Source organism: Prionailurus bengalensis, chromosome X (assembly GCF_016509475.1).
Source record: "Prionailurus bengalensis isolate Pbe53 chromosome X, Fcat_Pben_1.1_paternal_pri, whole genome shotgun sequence".
NCBI lineage: Eukaryota > Metazoa > Chordata > Mammalia > Carnivora > Felidae > Prionailurus > Prionailurus bengalensis.
In genome coordinates this window covers 1,133,144-1,152,080 of record NC_057361.1, presented here as the reverse complement: position 1 = coordinate 1,152,080, position 18,937 = coordinate 1,133,144, and positions in this window count along the sequence as shown.

Sequence of the window (18,937 nt, the reverse complement as noted above, 5' to 3'; positions counted from 1 at the left end):
TTAACTCTTCCTGTACCAAAGTTGTGTTAACTCCCCCTGTCTAGGGTTGTGTTAACTCACCCTGTATGAAGGTGTTGTGTTAACTCTCACTGTACTAAGCTTGTTGTGTTAATTCTCTCTGCTCTGTATGAAGAATGTTGTGTTAAGTCTCCCTGTACAAAGATTGTGTTTACTCTCCCTGTACTACGGTTGTGTTAACTCTCCCTGTACTAAGGTTGTGTTAAATCACCCTGTATGAAGCTTGTTGTCTTAACTCTCCCTGTAGGAAGGTTGTGTTAACTCTCCCTGTATGAAGGTTGTTGTGTTAAGTCCCAGTACAAAGGTTGTGTTAACTCTCTCTGTGCTAAGATTGTGTGAATTCTCCCTGAAATAAGGCTGTTGTGTTAACTCTCCCTGTACTAAGGTTGTGTTAACTCTCCCTGTATTAAGTTGTTTTGTTAAGTCTCTCTGTAAGAGTGTTGCTGTGTTAACTCTCTCTGTAAAAAGGTTGTGTTAACTCTCCCTGTACTAAGGTTGTGTTAACTCTCCCCATAAAATTGTTGTTTTTAACTCCACCAGTACTAAGGTTGCGTTAACTCTCCCTATACTAAGGTTGTTGTGTTAATTCTCCCTGTACTAAGGTTCTATTAACTCTCCCAGTACTAAGGTGCTGTTAACTCTCCCTGTACTAAGGTTGTGTTAACTCTCCCCGTCTAATGTTCTGTTAACTCTCCCTGTATGAGGCTTGATGCCTTAACTCTCCCTGTATGAAGGTTGTTGTGTAAAGTCTCCGGGTACAAAGGTTGTGTTAACTATCCCTGTACTAAGGTTGTTGTGTTTGTCTCCCTGTACTAACCATGTGTTAACTCCCCCAGGACTCAGGTTGTGTTAAGTCTCCCTTTATGAAGGTTGTTGTGTTAACTCTCCCTGTACAAATTTTGTGTTAACTCTTTCATTGCATAGGTTGTGTTAATGCTCTCTGTGCTAAGTTTGTGTTAACTTTCCCTGTGCTAAGGTTGTTGTGTTAACTCTGCCTGTACTAAGGTTGTGTTAACTCTCCATCTATGAAGCTTCTTGTCTTAACCCTCCCTGAGGTTGTGTTAAATTTCCCTGTTAGAAGGTTGTTGTGTTAATTCTCCCTGTACAAAGGTTGTGTTAACACTCTCTGTGCTAAGTTTGTGTTAATTCTATCTGTGCTAAGGATGTGTTAACTCTCCCTGAAAACACAACAACCTTCATACAGGGAGAGTTAACACAACAACTTTAGTTCAGGGAGGTTAGGGTTAGGGTTAGGGTTAGGGTTAGGGTTAGGGTAAGCCTCCCTGTAAAAACTATGTGCTAACTCTCTCATTGCCTAGGTTGTGTTAACTCTCTCTGTACTAAATTTGTGTTAACTCTCCCTGTGCTAAGGCTGTTTAAACTCTCCTTGTACTAAGGTTGTTATGTTAACTCTCCCTGTGCTAAGGGAGTTGTGTTAACTCTCCCTGTACTAAGGTTGTGTTAACTCATTCCTGTATGAAGCTTGTTGTCTTAACTCTCCCTGTACGAAAGTTATGTTACCTCTCCCTATGCAAAGCATGTTGTGTTAGATCTCCATGTACAAATGTTGTCTTCACTCCCTCATTGTTTAGTTTGTGTTAACTCCCTCTGTGCTAAGTTTCTGTTAATTCTCCTTGTGCTAAGGTGTTTTAACTTTCCATGTACTAAGGTTGTTGTGTTAACTCTCCCTGTACTAAGGTTGTGTTAACTCTCCCTGGACTGAGGTTATTGTGTTAACTCTTCCTGTACTAAGGTTGTGTTAATTCTCCCTGTACTCAGGTTGTGTTAACTCTCCCTTTACGAAAGTTGTTCTGTTAACTCTCCCTGGACTAAGGTTGTGTTAACTCTCCCTGGACTAAGGTTGTTGTCTTAACTCTTAACTCTCCCTGGACTAAGGTTGTTGTCTTAACTCTCCCTGTACTAAAGTTGTGTTAACTCACCCTGTACTTAGGTTGTTGTGTTAACTCCCTGTACTAAGGTTGTGTTGACTCTCCTTGAACTAAGATTCTGTTAACTCTCCATCTGAAGTTGTTATGTTAACTCTCCCTGTACGAAGGTTGTTGTGTTAACTCTCCCTGTACGAAGGTTGTTGTGTTAAGTCTTCTTGCACAAATGTTGTGCTAACTCTCTTTGCTAACGTTGTGTTAAGTCTCTTTGTGCTAACTTTGTGTTAACCCTCACTGAGAAGGATGTGTTAACTCTCCCTGTGCTAGGTTGTTGTGTTAACTCTCCCTGTACTAAGGTTGTGTTAACTCTCCCTGTACCCAGGTTGTGTTAACTACCCCTGTACTAGGTTGTTGTTTTTACTCTCCCTGTACTGTTTGTATTAACTCTCCCTATACTAAGGTGGTGTTAACTCTTCCTGTACTAAGGTTATTGTGTCAACTCTCCCTGTGCTAAGACTGTGATAAATCTCCCTGTATTAATATTGTGTTAACTCTCCCTGTACTAATGTTGTGTTAACTCTTCCTGTACGAAGATTGTGTTAACTCCCTCTGTGCTAAGGGTATGTTAACTCTCCCTGTACTAAGGTTGTTGTGTTTACTTTCCTTGTACTAAGATAGTTCTGTTTGCTCCCCCTGTACTAAGGTTGTGTTAACTCTCCCTGTACTAAGTTTGTGTTACCCCTGCCTGTACTAAGACTGTGTTAAATCTCCCTGTACTAATGTTGTGTTAAGTCTCCTTGCACAAATTTTGTGCTCTCTCTTTGCTAAGGTTGTGTTAACTCTCTGTGTGCTAACCCTGTGTCAACTGTCACTGGGCTAAGGATGTGTTAACTATCCCTGTCCTAAGATGTTATGTTAACACGCCCTGTATTAAGGTTGTGTTAACTCTCCCTGTACTCAGGTTGTGTTAACTACCCCTGTATTAAGGTTGTTGTTTTAACTCTCCCAGTACTAAGGTTGTGTCAACTCTCCCGGTACTAAGGTTGTTGTGTTCACTCTGCATGTATTATAGTTGTGTTAACTCTCCCTGTGCTATGGTTGTTTTAACTCTCCCTGTACTAAGGTTGTTGTGTTAACTCTCCCTGTACTAAGACTGTGTTAAATCCCCGTGTACTGATATTGTGTTAACTCTCCCTGTACCAAGGTGGTGTTAACTCACCCTGTACTAAGGTGGTGTTAACTCTCCCAGTGCAAAAGATGTGTTAACTCTCCCTGTACTAAGGTTGTTGTGCTGACTCTCCCTGTACTAAGGTTGTGTTAACTTTCCCCATACTACAGTTGTTGTGTTAACTCTACCTATACGACAGATGTGTTAACTCTCCCTGTACTACGGTTGTGGTAATTCTCTCTCTACGACGACTGTGTTAAATCTCCCTGTACTAATGTTGTGTTAACTCTCCCTGTGCTATGGTTGTGTTAACTCTCCCTGTACTAAGGTTGTTGTGCTAACTCTCCCTGTACTAATGTTGTATTAACTCTCCCTGTGCTGAGGTAGGGTTAACTCTCCCTGTACTAAGGTTGTTGTGTTAGCTGTCCCTGTACTAAGGTGGTGTTAACTCTCTCTATATGAAGTTTTTTGTCTTAATGCTCCCTGTACAAATGTTGTGTTAACTCTCCCTGTACGAAGGTCGCTGTGTTCAGCTCACTGTAAAAATGCTGTGTTAACACTCTCATTGCTTAGGTGGTGTTAACTCTTTCTGTGTTAAATTTGTGTTAACTCTCCCTGTGCTAAGGTTATTTAACTCTCCCTGTACTAAGGTTTTGTTAACTCTCCCTGTTGTAACGTTGTTGTGTTAACTTTTCCTGTTGTAAGGTTGTGTTCACTCTCCCTGTTGTAAAGTTGTGTTAACTCTCCCTGTACGAAGGTTGTTGTGTTAACTCTCCCTGTACTAAGGTTTTTTTAACTCTGCCTGTACTAAGGTTGTTGTATTAACTCTTCCTGTTGTAAGGTTGAGTTCACTCTCCCTGTTGTAAAGTTGTGTTCACTCTCCCTGTATGAAGGTTGTTTTGTTAACTCTGCCCGTACTCAGGTTGTGTTTACTCACCCCATACTACAGTTGTTGTATGAACTCTCCCTATACTAAGGTTGTGTTAACTCTCCCTGTACTAATGTTGTTGTGCTAACTCTCCCTGTACTAAGGTTGTGTTGACTCTCCCTATACTAAGTTTGTGTTAACTGTACCTGTACTAAGACTGTGTTAAATCTCCCTGTACTAATGTTGTGTTAACTCTCCCAGTACTAAGGTTGTGTTACCTCTCCCTGTGCTAAGGTTGTGTTAACTCTCCTTGTACTAACATTGTGCTTACTCTCCCTGTAATAGGTTATGTTAACTATCCCTGTACTAAGGTGGTTGTGTTAAGTCTCCCTGTACTAGGAATGTGTTAACTCTCCCTGTATTAAGGTTGTGTTAACTCTCCCAGTACTCAGGTTGTGTTAACTCTCCCTTTACTACAGTAGTTGTGGTAGCTCTCCCTGCACTAAAGTTTTTGTATTAGCTGTCCCTGTCCTAAGGTTATGTTAACTCTCTCTGTATGAAGCTTTTTGTCTTAATGCTCCCTGTAGAAATGTTGTGTTAACTCTCCCTGTACGAAGGTTGTTGTGTTAAACCTCCCTATAAAAATGATGTGCTAACTCTCTCATTGCTTAGGTTGTGTTAACTCTCTGTGCTAAATTTGTGTTAACTCTCCCTGTGCTAAGGCTGTTTAAATTCTCCTTGTACTAAGGTTGTTATATTAACTCTCCCTGTGCTAAGGTTGTTGTGTTAACTCTCCCTGTACTAATATTGTGTTAACTCTCCCTGTACGCAGGTTGTGTTAACTCTCCCTGTACTAAGGTTGTGGTAACTCTCCCAGTACTCAGGTAGTGTTAACTCTCCCTTTACTAAAATTGTTGTGTTAGCTATCCCTGTACTAAGGTTGTTGTGTTAACTCTCCCTGTACTAAGGTTGTCTTACCTCTCCCTGTACGAAGGTTGTGTTAAGTCTCCTTGCACAAATTTTGTGCTCTCTCTTTGCTAACGTTGGGTTAACTCTCTGTGTGCTAACTTTGTGTTAAACCTCACTGTGCTAAGGATGTATTAACTCTCCCTGTCCTAAGGGTGTTGTGTTACCACTCCCTGTCCTAAGGTTGTGTGACCTCTCCCTGTACTAAGGTTGTGTTAACTCACCCCGTACTACGGTTTTTGTGTAAACTCTCCCTGTACTAAGGTCGTGTTATATCTCCCTGTACTAAGGTTGTGTGGTAACTCTGCTGTACTAAGGTTGTGTTAACTCACCCTGTACTAAGGTTGTGTTATCTCTCCCTGTACTAAGACTTTGCTAAATCTCCCTTTACTAATTATGTGTTAACTCTCCCTGTACTAAGGTTGTTGTGTTAAGTCTCCATGTACTAAGGTTGTGGTAACTCTCCCCGTACAAATGTTGTTGTGTTAACTCTCTCTGTATTATGGTTGTGTTAACTCTTCCTGTACTAAATTTGTGTTAACTCTACCTGTACTAAGAATGTGTTAAATCTCCCAGTACTAATGTTGTGTTACTGTCCCTATACTAAGGTTGTGCTAACTCTCCCTGTACTAAGGTTGTGTTAACTCTCCCTGTATGAAGCTCTTTGCCTTAACGCTCCTTGTATGAAGGTTGTTGTGTTAAGTCTCCCTGTAAAAATGTTGTGTTAACTCTCTCTTTGCTTAGGCTGTGTTAACTCTCTCTGTGCTAAATTTGTGTTAACTCTTCATGTGCTAAGGTTATTATCCCTCTGTCTGTACTATGGTTGTTGTGTTAACTCTCCCTGTACAAAGGTTGTGTTAACTCTCCCTGTATGAAGCTTTTTGTCTTAACACTCCCTGTACAAAGGTTGTTGTGTTAAGTCTCCCTATAAAAATGTTGTTAACTCTCTCATTGCTTAGGCTGTGTTAACTCTCTCTTTTCTAAATCTGTGTTAACTCTTCATGTGCTAAGGTTATTATTACTCTCTCTGTACTAAGGTGGTTGTGTTAACTCTCCCTGTACAAAGGTTGTGTTAACTCTCCCAGTACTAGCGTTGTTGTGTTAAGTCTCCCTGTACTAAGGTTGTGTTAACCCTCCCTGTACTAAGAGTGTTGTGTTAACTCTCCCGGTACTAAGGTTGTCTTAACTCTCCTTGTACTAACATTGTTGTGTTAACTGTCCCCGTACTAAGGTTGTACCTTAGTCTCCCTGTACTAGGAATGTGCTAACTTTTCCTGTACTAAGGTTGTTGTGTTAACTCTCTGTGTATGAACGTTGTTGTGTTAACTCTCCCTGTACTAATGTTGTGTTGCTCTCCCTGTACTAACCTCTTTGCTAAGGTTATGTTAACTCTCCCTGTAATAAGGTTGTATTTACTCTCCCTGTACTACGGATGTGTTAACTCTCTTTGCTAAGGTTGTCTTAACTCTCCCTGTAGTAAGATTGTTAACTGTCCCGGTACTAAGGTTGTTTTACCTCTCCCTATACTAAGATTGTGTTAAGTCTCCCTGTACTAAGGTTGTGTTAACCCTCCCTGTACTAAGAGTGTTGTGTTAACTCTCCCTGTACTAAGGTTGTGTTAACTCTCCCTATACTAACGTTGTTGTGTTAACTGTCCCTGTGCTAAGGTTGTGTTAACTTTCTCTTTGCTAAGGTTATGTTAACTCTCCCTGTACTAAGGTTGTGTTAACTCTCTCTTTGCTAAGGTTGTCTTAACTCTCCCTGTAGTAAGATTGTGTTAACTTTCCCTGTACTAAGGTTGTGTTAACTCTCCCTGTGTTACAGTTGTTTTACCTCTCCCTATAGTAAGATTGTGTTAAGTATCCCTGTACTAGGGTTGTGTTAACTCTCCGTGTACTAAGGTTGTGTTAACCCTCCCTGTACTAAGGTTGTGTTATCTCTCCCTGTAATAAGGTTGTTTTGGTAACTCTCCCTGTACTAAGTTTGTGTTAACTCACCCTGTACTAAGGTTGTGTTAATTCTCCCTGTACTAAGTTTGTGTTAACTCTACCTGTACTGAGGTTGCATTAACTCTCCCTATACTAAGGTTGTTGTGTTAACTCTCCCTGTACTAAGGTTGTGTTAACTCTCTGTGTATGGAGGTTGTTGTGTTAATTCTCCCTCTACTAAGATTGTGTTAATTCTCCCTGTACTAATGTTGTGTTAACTCTCCCTACACTAAGGTTGTGCTAACTCTCCCTGTAGAAAGGTTGTGTTAACTCTACCTGTATGAAGGTTGTTGTGTTAAGTCTCCCTGTACTAAGGTTGTGTTAACTCTTCCTATACTAAGGCTTTTGTGTTAACTCTCTGTGTATGAACGTTGTTGTGTTAACTCTCCCTGGACTAGTGTTGTGTTGCTCTCCCTGTACTAAGGTTGTGTTAACTCTCCCTGTGCTAAGGTTGTTTTAATTTTCCTTGTACGAAGGTTGTTGTTTTAACTCTCCCTGTACTAAGATAGTTTGTTATCTCTCCCTGTAGTAAGATTGTGTTAATTCTCCCTGTACCAAGACTGTGTTAACTCTCCCTGTACTAAGGTTGTGTTACCCCCTCCCTGTTCCAAGACTGTGTTAAGTCTCCCTGTACTAATGTTGTGTTAACTCTCCCTGTACAAAGGTTGTTGTGTTAAGTCTCCTGGGACACATGTTGTGTTAACTCTCTCTGTATATAGGTTGTGTTAACTCTCTCTTTGTACTAGGGTTGTGTTAACTCTCCCTGTACTATGGTTGTGTTAACTTTCCCTGTACTAAAGTTGTTGTATTAAGTCTCCCTGTACTAAGGTTGTTGTGTTAGCTCTCTCTGTACTAAGGTTGTGTTAACTTTCCCTGTACTAAGGTTGTCTTAACTCTCTCTGTACTAATATTGTGTTAACTGTCCCTGTGCTATGGTTGTGTTAAGTCTCCTGGTACAAAGGGTGTTGTGTTAACTCTACCTGTACTATGGTTGTGTTAACTCTCTCTGTACTAAGGTTGTTGTGTTAACTCTTCCTGTACAAAGCTTGTGTTAACTCTCCCTGTACGAACATTGTTAAGTCTACCTGTGCTAACGTTGTGTTAACTCTCTCTTTGCTAAGGTTGTGTTGACTCTCCCTGTACTAAGGTTGTGCTAACTCTTCCTGTACTAAGGTTGTTGTGTTAGCTCTCTGTGTATGAACGTTGTTGTGTTAACGCTCCCTGCACTAATGTTGTGTTGCTCTCCCTGTACTAAGGTTGTGTTAACTCTCCCTGTATTAAGGTTGTGTTAACTCTCCTTGTACTAAGTGGTTGTGTTAACTCTCCCTGTACTAAGGTTGTTGTGTTAACTCTCTCTGTGCTAAATTTGTGTTAACTCTCCCTGTGCTAAGGTCTCCCTGTGTTTAAAGTCTCCTTGTTCTGGGGCGCCTGGGTGGCTCAGTCGGTTAAGTGTCCGACTTCGGCTCAGGTCATGATCTCGCGGTTCGTGAGTTCGAGCCCCGCGTCGGGCTCTGTGCTGACGGCTCAGAGCCTGGAGCCTGCTTCCGATTCTGTGTCTCCCTCTCTCTCTGCCCCTCCCCCGTTCATGCTCTGTCTCTCTCTGTGCCAAAAATAAATAAACGTTAAAAAAATTTTTAAAAAAAAAATAAAGTCTCCTTGTTCTAAAGTTGTTAACTCTCCATGTATGAAGGTTGTTGTTTTATCTCCCCTTGGACTAAGGTTGTGTTAACTCTTCTTGTATTAAGGTTGTGTAAACTCTCCGTGTACTAAGGTTGTGTTAACTCTCCCTGTACTAAGATTGTGTTAAGTCTCCCTGTACTAAAGATGTGTTAACTTGTGTGTACTAAGGTTGTGTTAACCTTCCCTGTACTAAGGGTGTTATGTTAACTCTCCCTGTACTAAGGTTGTCTTAACTCTCCCTGTACTAATATTGTATTAACTGTCCCTGTGCTAATGTTGTGTTAACTCTGTCTTTCCTAAGGTTGTGTTAATGTCCCTGTACTAAGGTTGTGTTAACCTTCCCTGTACCAAGGGTGTTGTGTTCACTCTCCCTGCACTAAGGTTGTTGTGTTTACTCTCCCTGTACTGAGATTGTCTTAACTGTCCCTGTGCTAAGGTTGTGTTAACTCTCTCTTTGGTGAGGTTGTGTTAACTCTCCCTGTACTAAGGTTGTGTTATCTCTCCCTGTAATAAGGTTGTTTTGGTACTTCTCCCTGTACTAAGGTTGTGTTAACTCACCCTGTACTAAGGTTGTTGTGTTCACTCCCCCTGTACTAAGGTTGTGGTAACTCTCCGTGTACTAAGGTTGTCTTAACTCTCCCCGTACAAATGTTGTTGTGTTAACTCTCTCTGTATTACAGTTGTGTTAACTCTTCCTGTACTAAATTTGTGTTAACTCTACCTGTACCCAGAATTTGTTAAATATCTCTGTACTAATGTTGTGTTAACTCTCCCTACACTAAGGTTGTGCTAACTCTCCCTGTAGAAAGGTTGTGTTAACTCTCCCTGTATGAAGGTTGTTGTGTTAAGTCTCCCTGTACGAAGGTTGTTGTGTTATGTCTCACTGTTCAAAAGTTGCGCTAAGCCTCCCTGTACTAAGGTTGTGTTACCTCTCTCTGTGGTAACATTGTGTTAACTCTCCACGTACTAAGGTTGTTGTGTTAACTCTCTTGTAGTAAGGTTGTGTATACTCTCCCTGTATGAAGCTCTTTGCCTAACACTCCCTGTACTAAGGTTGTTGTGTTAAGTCTCCCTGTAAAAATGTTGTTTTAACTCTCCCATTGCTTAGGCTGTGTTAACTCTCTCTGTGCTAAATTTGTGTTAACTCTTCATGTGCTAAGGTTATTATCCCTCTGTCTGTACTATGGTGTTAACTCTCCCTGTACAAAGGTTGTGTTAACTCTCCTGGTACTAACGTTGTTGTGTTACTTCTTCCTGTACTAAGGTTGTGTTAACCCTCCCTGTACTAACATTGTTGTGTTATCTGTCCCTGTGGTAAGGTTATGTTAAGTCTCTCTGTACTAAGGTTGTGTTTACTCTCCCTGTACTAAGGTTGTGTTAACTCTCTCTTTGCTAAGGTTGTCTTAACTCTCCCTGTAGTACGATTGTGTTAACTGTCCCTGTACTAAGGTTGTGTTAACTCTCCCGGTACTAATGTTGTTTTACCTCTCTGTACACTAAGCTTGTGTTAAGTCTCCCTGTACTAAGGTTGTGTTAACTGTCCGTGTACTAAGGTTGTGTTAATCCTCCCTGTACTAAGGGTGTTGTGTTAACTCTCCCTATGCTAAGGTTGTGTTAACCCTCCCTATACTAAGGTTGTCTTAACTCTCCCTGTACTAATATTGTGCTAACTCTCCCTGTATTAAGGTTGTGTTAACTCTCCCTGTACTAATATTGTGTTAACTCTCCCTGTACTAAGGTTGTGTTAACTCTCCCTGTACTAAGGTTGTGTTAACTCTCCCTGTACTAAGGTTGTGTTAACTCTCCCTGTACTAATATTGTGTTAACTCTCCCTGTACTAAGGTTGTGTTAACTCTCCCTGTACTAATATTGTGTTAACTTTCCCTATACTAAGGTTGCCTTAACTGTCCCTGTACTAATATTGTGTTAACTCTCCCTGTACTAAGGTTGTGTTAACTCTCGCTGTACTAATATTGTGTTAACTCTCCCTGTACTAATATTGTGTTAACTCTCCCTGTACTAAGGTTGTGTTAACTCTCCCTGTACTAAGGTTGTGTTAACTCTCCCTGTACTAAGGTTGTGTTAACTCTCCCTGTACTAATATTGTGTTAACTCTCCCTGTACTAAAGTGTGTTAACTCTCCCTGTACTAATATTGTGTTAACCCTCCCTGTACTAAGGTTGTCTTAACTCTCCCTGTAGTAAGATTGTGTTAACTCTCCCTGTACTAATATTGTGTTAACTCTCCCTATACTAAGGTTGTCTTAACTCTCCCTGTACTAAGGTTGTGTTAACTCTCCCTGTACTAAGGTTGTCTTAACTCTCCCTGTAGTAAGGTTGTGTTAACTCTCCCTGTACTAAGGGTGTTGTGCTGTCTCTGTACTAAGGTTGTCTTAACTCTCCCTGTAGTAAGGTTGTGTTAACTCTCCCTGTACTAAGGGTGTTGTGCTGTCTCTGTACTAAGGTTGTCTTAACTCTCCCTGTACTAAGGTTGTCTTAACTCTCCCTGTACTAAGGTTGCCTTAACTGTCCCTGTACTAATATTGTGTTAACTCTGCCTATACTAAGGTTGTGTTAACTCTCCCTGTACTAAGGTTGTCTTAACTCTCCCTGTACTAAGGTGTTTGTGTTAACTCTCCCTGCATGAAGTTTGTGGGAACTCATCCTATGCGGCTTGGATTAGTTCTTCTTCATTACCCTTCCCTGTGGCTGCGTCCAGCTTCACTCCGTCCGCACGGTGTTAGCTCCTCTTTGGTGAAAGGTGTATTGACTGATGTTCTGATAATGTGGCACTAACCCTATTAGGACTGCATTAGGTCGTGTACTGAGCCCGCGTGAACTAGCGTTAATTTAGGTTTTACTGCGTCATTTGGTCGAGGTCGTGTCGAGTGTTGTTCTTCAGGGTCATAGTAAGTATCGCTCCGTCAAGGTCTTTCGAGGTCGTGTCACGTATGATCGCATCACGGCCGCGTTCGGGGTCCCTCCACCGGGTCGTGTGGGGGACAGACGTCGGGCCCCAGACTTGGGACGCGCCCGCACCCCCGCCGGCCGGACGCATTTCACGAGGACCACGAGTCACGCGTTCAAGCCCCAGGAAACCGGCCCCTCCTCGTGGCTGTTTTCCGGCAGGATGCTGCTTTTCCCCACCTGCCAGGCCCTCCCCGAGGCGTCCTTAACCCTCGGGGGCCGAAGGCCGAATCCGGGGGGCCCTCGGGCTCGCTCGGGGTGCAGGCGACGGCGTTCCGCTTCAACGCGGGGTGACTTGCAGCCGAGCCCAGCAGGCGCGTCAGGCATCCGGCACGTGTCACGACCCCCGCCGCAGGGCCCTCCAAGTCACGCACGCGGCACCCCTGGCTTGGACCCCGCTGGGTGCGCACACACACACCTGCCCAGTCGTGCTCCCCCCGACCCTGCATCCTTGGCCAGGTGTGTGCAGAACCCCCGGGACCAGCGCATCGTCTCAGGACCGGCGCCCACATGGGGGGAGGGCTTTCCTGCCTCCGCGCCCGCACCCCCCTGCACGCGCACCCCAGACGTTTCCAGCAAGGCCTGTGGGCGCCCTGCCACAGACCCCTGCCCTCGGCCAAGGTCCTCCGCGCGCAGACTTGAGACCGCTGGGGCTTGGAAATTCAGCCCCGAGGGGCCCCTGGGGCGCTCGGCCGGTTGAGCGTGGGACTCGGGCTCAGCTCATGGTCTCACGGTTCGCGGGTTCGAGCCTCGCGAGGGGGCTCTGTGCTGAGAGCTCGGAGCCTGGAGCAGCTTGGGATGCGGGGTCTCCCTCTCTCGGCCCCTCCCCCACCTGCGCGCGCGCGCTCTCTCTCGGTCTCTGTCTCAAGAATAAACATTAAAATAAATGAATAAATAAATAAATAAATAAATAAATAAATAAATAAAACACAAAAAAATAAACCAGGAAAACACAAAACCCAAGTGTAACCGGCCTCTTCTCTCCTACGGAAAGAAAATGCACGCAGCACAAGGCTCAGGCCTCACCGTCTTAAACGGAACGACGCACGGGCGACCGGTACGTTCGCGGTGCCGTCCCATCCCACGCAACCCACCTCTGCCCGGGTCCAGAACATTCTCCCCCACCCCCGGGAAGGACAGCCCCTCCCCCCGACCCGTCGCTGCCCAGCCTCCGCCCCAGGGCCTGGCAAAGCGCACCCTGTTGCCCGTTTCTACGCATGTGCTCCTTCTGGATGTTTCGCAGAAATGGCACCACACCCCCCGGGGGTTGGGGGGGGGGGTGGTCTGTGTCTCCTGATCTCCCACGAGATGGTCCGAGCTCAGCCCCCAGCGGGGATGAGAGTGACGCGCGCTGCGCTGGGCACGGACCCCCGGACTCGCGTGTTCCAGCCGCGTCCCCCGCGTCCCGAGCGTCTTAACGGGGAGCCCTCTATGACCCCATCACAGCCTGTCTCAACTATTTCATCAGCGCCCTTCAGGGAAGGCTCCCGGGCGCCCCGCCGGCCTCGCCTGTGCCCAGACACCGGCTGGCACCTCCGCGACCTCCCCCCCTCCCCCAGGAAGTCCCCCTTCCCATCCCATCAAGCTCTCAGTCCCCGCTGCCCACGCGCAGCTCCCGCCCCCGGGGAGCCAAGCAGGCAGCTGGAATGTTCTCCGCACCCCATTCCTACCTGGGACACCATGAAGCCATTCGTGTACTCGGTCAGCAGCCGGAAGCCCTGTTCCTGCGGGGAGCTCATTTTGGGCCCCCCCCCGTCCACACCGCGCCCTCGGCCGTCCCAGCTGTGCGGAGTGTGGCTCTGTCACCACGCTGAGGGTGGCCAGCCGCTCCCTGCCGCTCCCAGGAGCTCCCTGCGGGAGGCCCAGGGGGAGCCCAGGCGAATCACCGCAGAAAATCCCATTAGCCTTATTAAGGGCACGACCAGGCTTCAGGGTGCTCGCGGCACTGGTGCTAGGTCCTTCTGCCCCTGCTGTGCACACAGCCCTAAACCAGCCTGCGCCTCTCACCTCCCTCCCCCACACCACCAGCCGCGGAACTGACCCGAAACCAGTATGCTGCGTAATCAGTGGCCTTGATGACGCACGTGATGCACTGACGAGGCTCCACTGTCCTTTACACGGGGAGGCAAGGGCTCTGCTCAACCTTCTACGGCCGCCTGAACAAATGACCCCAGGCTCATCAGCCTAAAACCAAAGAAGCTGTCCTTCCCCAGCCCTGCACACAAGAAGTCAGATCGAGGCAGGGCAGAATCACTGAGATCCAGATGGGGCAGGACCCCTGGGATCCAGGAGGGGCAGGGCCGCTGACATCCAGGCAGGGGAGGACCACGGAGAACCAGATGGGGCAGGACCCCTGAGACCCAGGCAGGGCAGGGCCGCTGAGATCCAGGTAGGGGAGGACCACTGAGATCCAGGCAGGGCAGGGCCACTGAGATCCAGGAGGGGAAGGGCCACTGAGATCCAGGCAGGGCAGGGCCGCTGAGATCCAGGCAGGGCAGGGCCACTGAGATCCAGGAGGGTCTGGACCACTGAGACCCAGGAGGGGCGGGGCCACTGAGACCCAGGAGGGGCAGGGCCACTGAGATCCAGGGGAGCAGGACAAGTGAGATCCTGGCAGGGCAGGGCCGCTGACATCCAGGCAGGGGAGGACCACGGAGATCCAGATGGGGCAGGACCCCTGAGATCCAGGCAGGGCAGGGCCGCTGAGATCCAGGAGGGAAAGGACCCCTGAGATCCAGGCAGGGCAGGGCCACTGAGATCCAGGCAGGGTAGGACCCCTGAGATCCAGGCAGTGGAGGACCCCTGAGATCAAGGCAGTGGAGGACCCCTGAGATCCAGGAGGGGCAGGGCCACTGAGACCTAAGATGGGCAGGACCATTGGATCCAGGCAGGGCAGGACCCCTGAGATCCAGGCAGGGCAGGGCCGCTGAGATCCAGGCAGGGCAGGGCCACTGAGATCCAGGAGGGTCTGGACCACTGAGACCCAGGAGGGGCGGGGCCACTGAGACCCAGGAGGGGCAGGGCCACTGAGATCCAGGGGAGCAGGACAAGTGAGATCCTGGCAGGGCAGGGCCGCTGACATCCAGGCAGGGGAGGACCACGGAGATCCAGATGGGGCAGGACCCCTGAGATCCATCCAGGGCAGGACCAGTGAGATCCAGGCAGGGCGGGGCACTGAGATCCAGGCAGGGCAGGGCCACTGACATCCAGGGGAGCAGGACAAGTGACATCCAGGCAGGGGAGGACCACGGAGATCCAGGAGGGGCAGAATCGCTGAGATCCAGATGGGGCAGGACCCCTGGGATCCAGGAGGGGCAGGACCCGTGAGATCCAGGCAGGGTAGGACCCCTGAGATCCAGGCAGTGGAGGACCCCTGAGATCCAGGAGGGACAGGACCCCTGAGGTCCTGGCAAGGCAGGGCCGCTGAGCTCCAGGCAGGGCAGGGCCGGGCCACTGAGATCCAGGGGAGCAGGACAAGTGAGATCCTGGCAGGGCAGGGCCGCTGACATCCAGGCAGGGGAGGACCACGGAGATCCAGGCAGGGCAGGACCCCTGGGATCCAGGCAGGGTAGGGCCCCTGAGATCCATGCAGGGCAGGACCTCTGAGGTTCAGGCAGGGCAGGGCCACGGAGACCCAGGAAGGGCAGGGCCGCTGAGATCCAGGCGAGCAGGGCTGCTGAGATCCAGGAGGGGCAGGGCCGCTGAGATCCAGGGGAGCAGGACAAGTGAGATCCTGGCAGGGCAGGGCCGCTGACATCCAGGCAGGGGAGGACCACGGAGATCCAGATGGGGCAGGACCCCTGAGATCCATGCAGGGCAGGACCAGTGAGATCCAGGCAGGGCGGGGCACTGAGATCCAGGCAGGGCAGGGCCACTGACATCCAGGGGAGCAGGACAAGTGACATCCAGGCAGGGGAGGACCACGGAGATCCAGGCAGGGCAGGGCCCCTGAGATCCATGCAGGGCAGGACGAGTGAGATCCAGGAGGGGCAGGACTACTGGGATCCAGATGGGACAGAGCTGTGCTCCCTCCTGAGGCCCCAGAGGAGGCTCCTTCCTGCCTCTTCCAGCTTCTGGGGCTCCAGGCGCCCCTGGGCTCGTGGCCGCGTCCCTCCCGTCTCTGCCTCCGGCGTCACGGGGCTTCTCCTCTGCGTGTGTGTCCCTCTTCTGTCTCTTACAAGGACACCTGCCGTCGGATTCAGGGCCCCCCTCATGCAGGATGAGCCCACCTCGGATGGTTCACTTGCTCACATCTGCAAACGCCCTGTTTCCAAACGAGCCCCCGTCCTGCGATTCCAGATGTTAGGGCCTATCTTCCGGGGAGCGGGGCCCCATCTAACGCACCGTGGACAGGGGGTGGGCTCAGCTCCTTTAAGACCCTGTCCGACGCCATGACCTCTGTCGCTGCGCACAGCCAGCCAAAGGCTGCAGACCGGTCTGTGGTTTTGGACCCGGAAAGGTTTTCCATCCCACGTGTTTGTGCAGCTGAACATGCGACCACGTCACCAGGTCGTCACTAACAAAAGGCAGAGACTTCAGCGGGGGCTGTGGGTCCCAGGTTCCTCTGGCGCGTGCGCACGTGGCTCCTTCCCCCTGCGCCTCCTTCCGGCGGCGGCACGAGGGCTCAGACGACGGCGGGCGGAGGGCACACGTGGGAAGCGCGCTCGAGCAGGGCCGGTGCCCGCGGCCGCCCGCCTCCGGGAGGGTCAGGCCAGACCCCCCGCCCCCGGGCCCCCTACCCCCCCCCCACTGCCCCCCGCCGGCTCCCCTTCCCCCTGCCCGCTCTGTGGGTCCCGGAGCCCCCGCGCTGCCCGCGGCCACGCTTGGCTGCTGTGCACTAACCACGCGGTTTTGTGCAGGAAGCAAGATCTGCAGGCCAGAGGCTCCGTGCGCGGGGGCCCCCTGGTGTGCAGACAGGTCTGTGCGTCCCGGGGCCGTCCCCGCAGCACAGGCCGGGCCCCAGCACCGCAGGGTGACACGGGGAGGGCGCTTCCAAGGGGGGGGGGCACGCTGGGGCCTGGCTGCGGGGATCCCTCTCGCTCTCTCCCCCTCCCCACCTTGGGAACTGGGTCCTCCTGGGCTGGGACAAGTTAACGCTGGGGCAGGACGGGCCCAGGTGCCCAGCACTGCAGTCGTCAGCACCTACCAGGCGGGCGGGCGGGAGGCGGGGTCCAGGCTGCGCGCAAGACGGTTGTGCGCAAAGTTCACGTGAGCAAGGACGGGGGGCAGGGAATGTGCACCCGGCTGAGGGCGGAGGAACAGAGAGGGCGCAGACACACAGCAGCCAGAGCACAGTTCTTGTAGCTGCACCCACCGTGGTGGTGCTAGTTTGTTTTAATTATTTTATTTCATTTTATTTTGTTTTGTTTATTTTATTTTATTTTGTTCTGTTTTATTTCATTTTGTTTTGTTTTGTTTCATTTTTTATTTTGTTTTATTTTATTTTATTTTGTTTTGTTTTATGTCTTATATTACTTTTGCTTGTCTTGCTATTTTACTTTTATTTATTTTATTATTTTTTATTTTTATCTTATTTTGTTAATTTTACTTTATTTAAAGTTTTTTTTTTAATGTTTGCTTATTTTTCAGAGACAGAGAGAGAGAGCGGGGGAGGGGCAGAGAGAGAGGGAGACACGGAATCAGAAGCAGGCTCCAGGCTGCGAGCTGCCAGTGCAGAGCCTGATGCAGGGGTTGAGGTCACGAACTGTGAGATCATGACCTGAGCCGAAGTCGGACGCTTAAAATGATACAGCGTCCGACTGAGCCACCCAGGCGCCCCTATTGTACTTTATTTTTATTTGTTTTTAATCTATGCTCCTTCACTATTTTATTTATTTTATTTTTACTTGTTTTATTATTTCATATAGTGAATTATTTTATCACTTAGGTTTACTGATTATTTTATTTTTAAGTTTTTCTTTTATTTACTTTTATTTTATTATCTTATCATTTTTTTATTTCTTATTTTATTATTATTTCATTTTATGATCATTTTCACTTAATTTTTTACTCCATCGTCTTCTTTAGTTTTAAACTTTCTTGCATTGTATCATTTTCTTTTGGAGTTTCCTACCGCGCTCCTGTTATGACGTCTTCCTTCCTTTTATTTTACAGCTTCACCGATGTATCTTCCTTGACGTTCTCTCCGCGCATTTTATTCTGTTGCTTTCACTGAACGCAATCTCCGCGGCACTGAACGCGATGCCACTGTTCCCAGCGTCCGGACGCCACCTCCCCCCCCGCCCCGTTCCCCGTTCCCCGTCTGACCTGAGTGTCCACCTTGTGTCCCCACATCCCCCGGGGGCCGAACTGCATCCGTGCGCTGGCGCCCGGCAGGTGCAGGGGCCCATGAACACCATCCTGGCTCCTGCGTCCCCACGGAATCCTGGGAGATAATGTGGTGTCGTCTCTACTGCTCTGCGCACGGCCGCCCTGCTGCGCCCCCGTCCGGTGGGGCCCCAGCTGCTGGGCTTCTACTCCTCCCAGGCTGTGAGTCAGGCCTTCAAGGTCTCCCAAGAAACGCCCTGCTTTTCCGATGCAGACGACCCTGAGCAGACCGACCTGCCATCACACGTTCCTACTCATTGGTCGCTTCAGTGTCCGACTTGGGCTCAGGTCATGATCTCACGGTTTGTGGGTTCGAGCCCCGCGTCGGGCTCTGCGCTGACAGCTCAGAGCCTAGAGCCTGCTTCGGATTCTGTGTCTCCCTCTCTCTCTCTCTGCTCCTCCCCTGTTCATGCTCTGTCTCTCTCGGTCTCAAAAATAAATAAACGTTAAAAAAAATTAAAATAAAAAAAGATCACCTATCTAGGGGCGCCTGGGGGGCTCAGTCGCTTAAGCCTCAACTTCAGCTCAGGTCATGATCTCATGGTTCGTGAGTTCGAGCCCTGCATTGGGCTCTGTGCTGATGGCTCAGACTGTGGAGCCTGCTTTGGATTCTGTGTCTCCCCCTTTCTCTGCCCCTCCCCCGCCCTCGCTCTGTCTCTCTCTCTCTCAAAAACGAATACACATTAAAAAGAGAAGTTAAGGGGCACCTGGGTGGCGCAGTCGGTTAAGCGTCCGACTTCAGCCAGGTCACGATCTCGCGGTCCGTGAGTTCGAGCCCCGCGTCGGGCTCTGGGCTGATGGCTCAGAGCCTGGAGCCTGTTTCCGATTCTGTGTCTCCCTCTCTCTCTGCCCCTCCCCCGTTCATGCTCTGTCTCTCTCTGTCCCAAAAATAAATAAACGTTGAAAAAAAATTTTTTTTAAATAAAAATAAAAATAAAATAAATAAATAAATAAAAGAGAAGTTAAAAAAGATCACATATGTACATTCATTCTCATGAACTCATTTTTAGCTTTTGTCTGTCCTGCCTCTTTGTGCACAGAACCTGCAGGTGAGACAGTGAAGGGCTGTC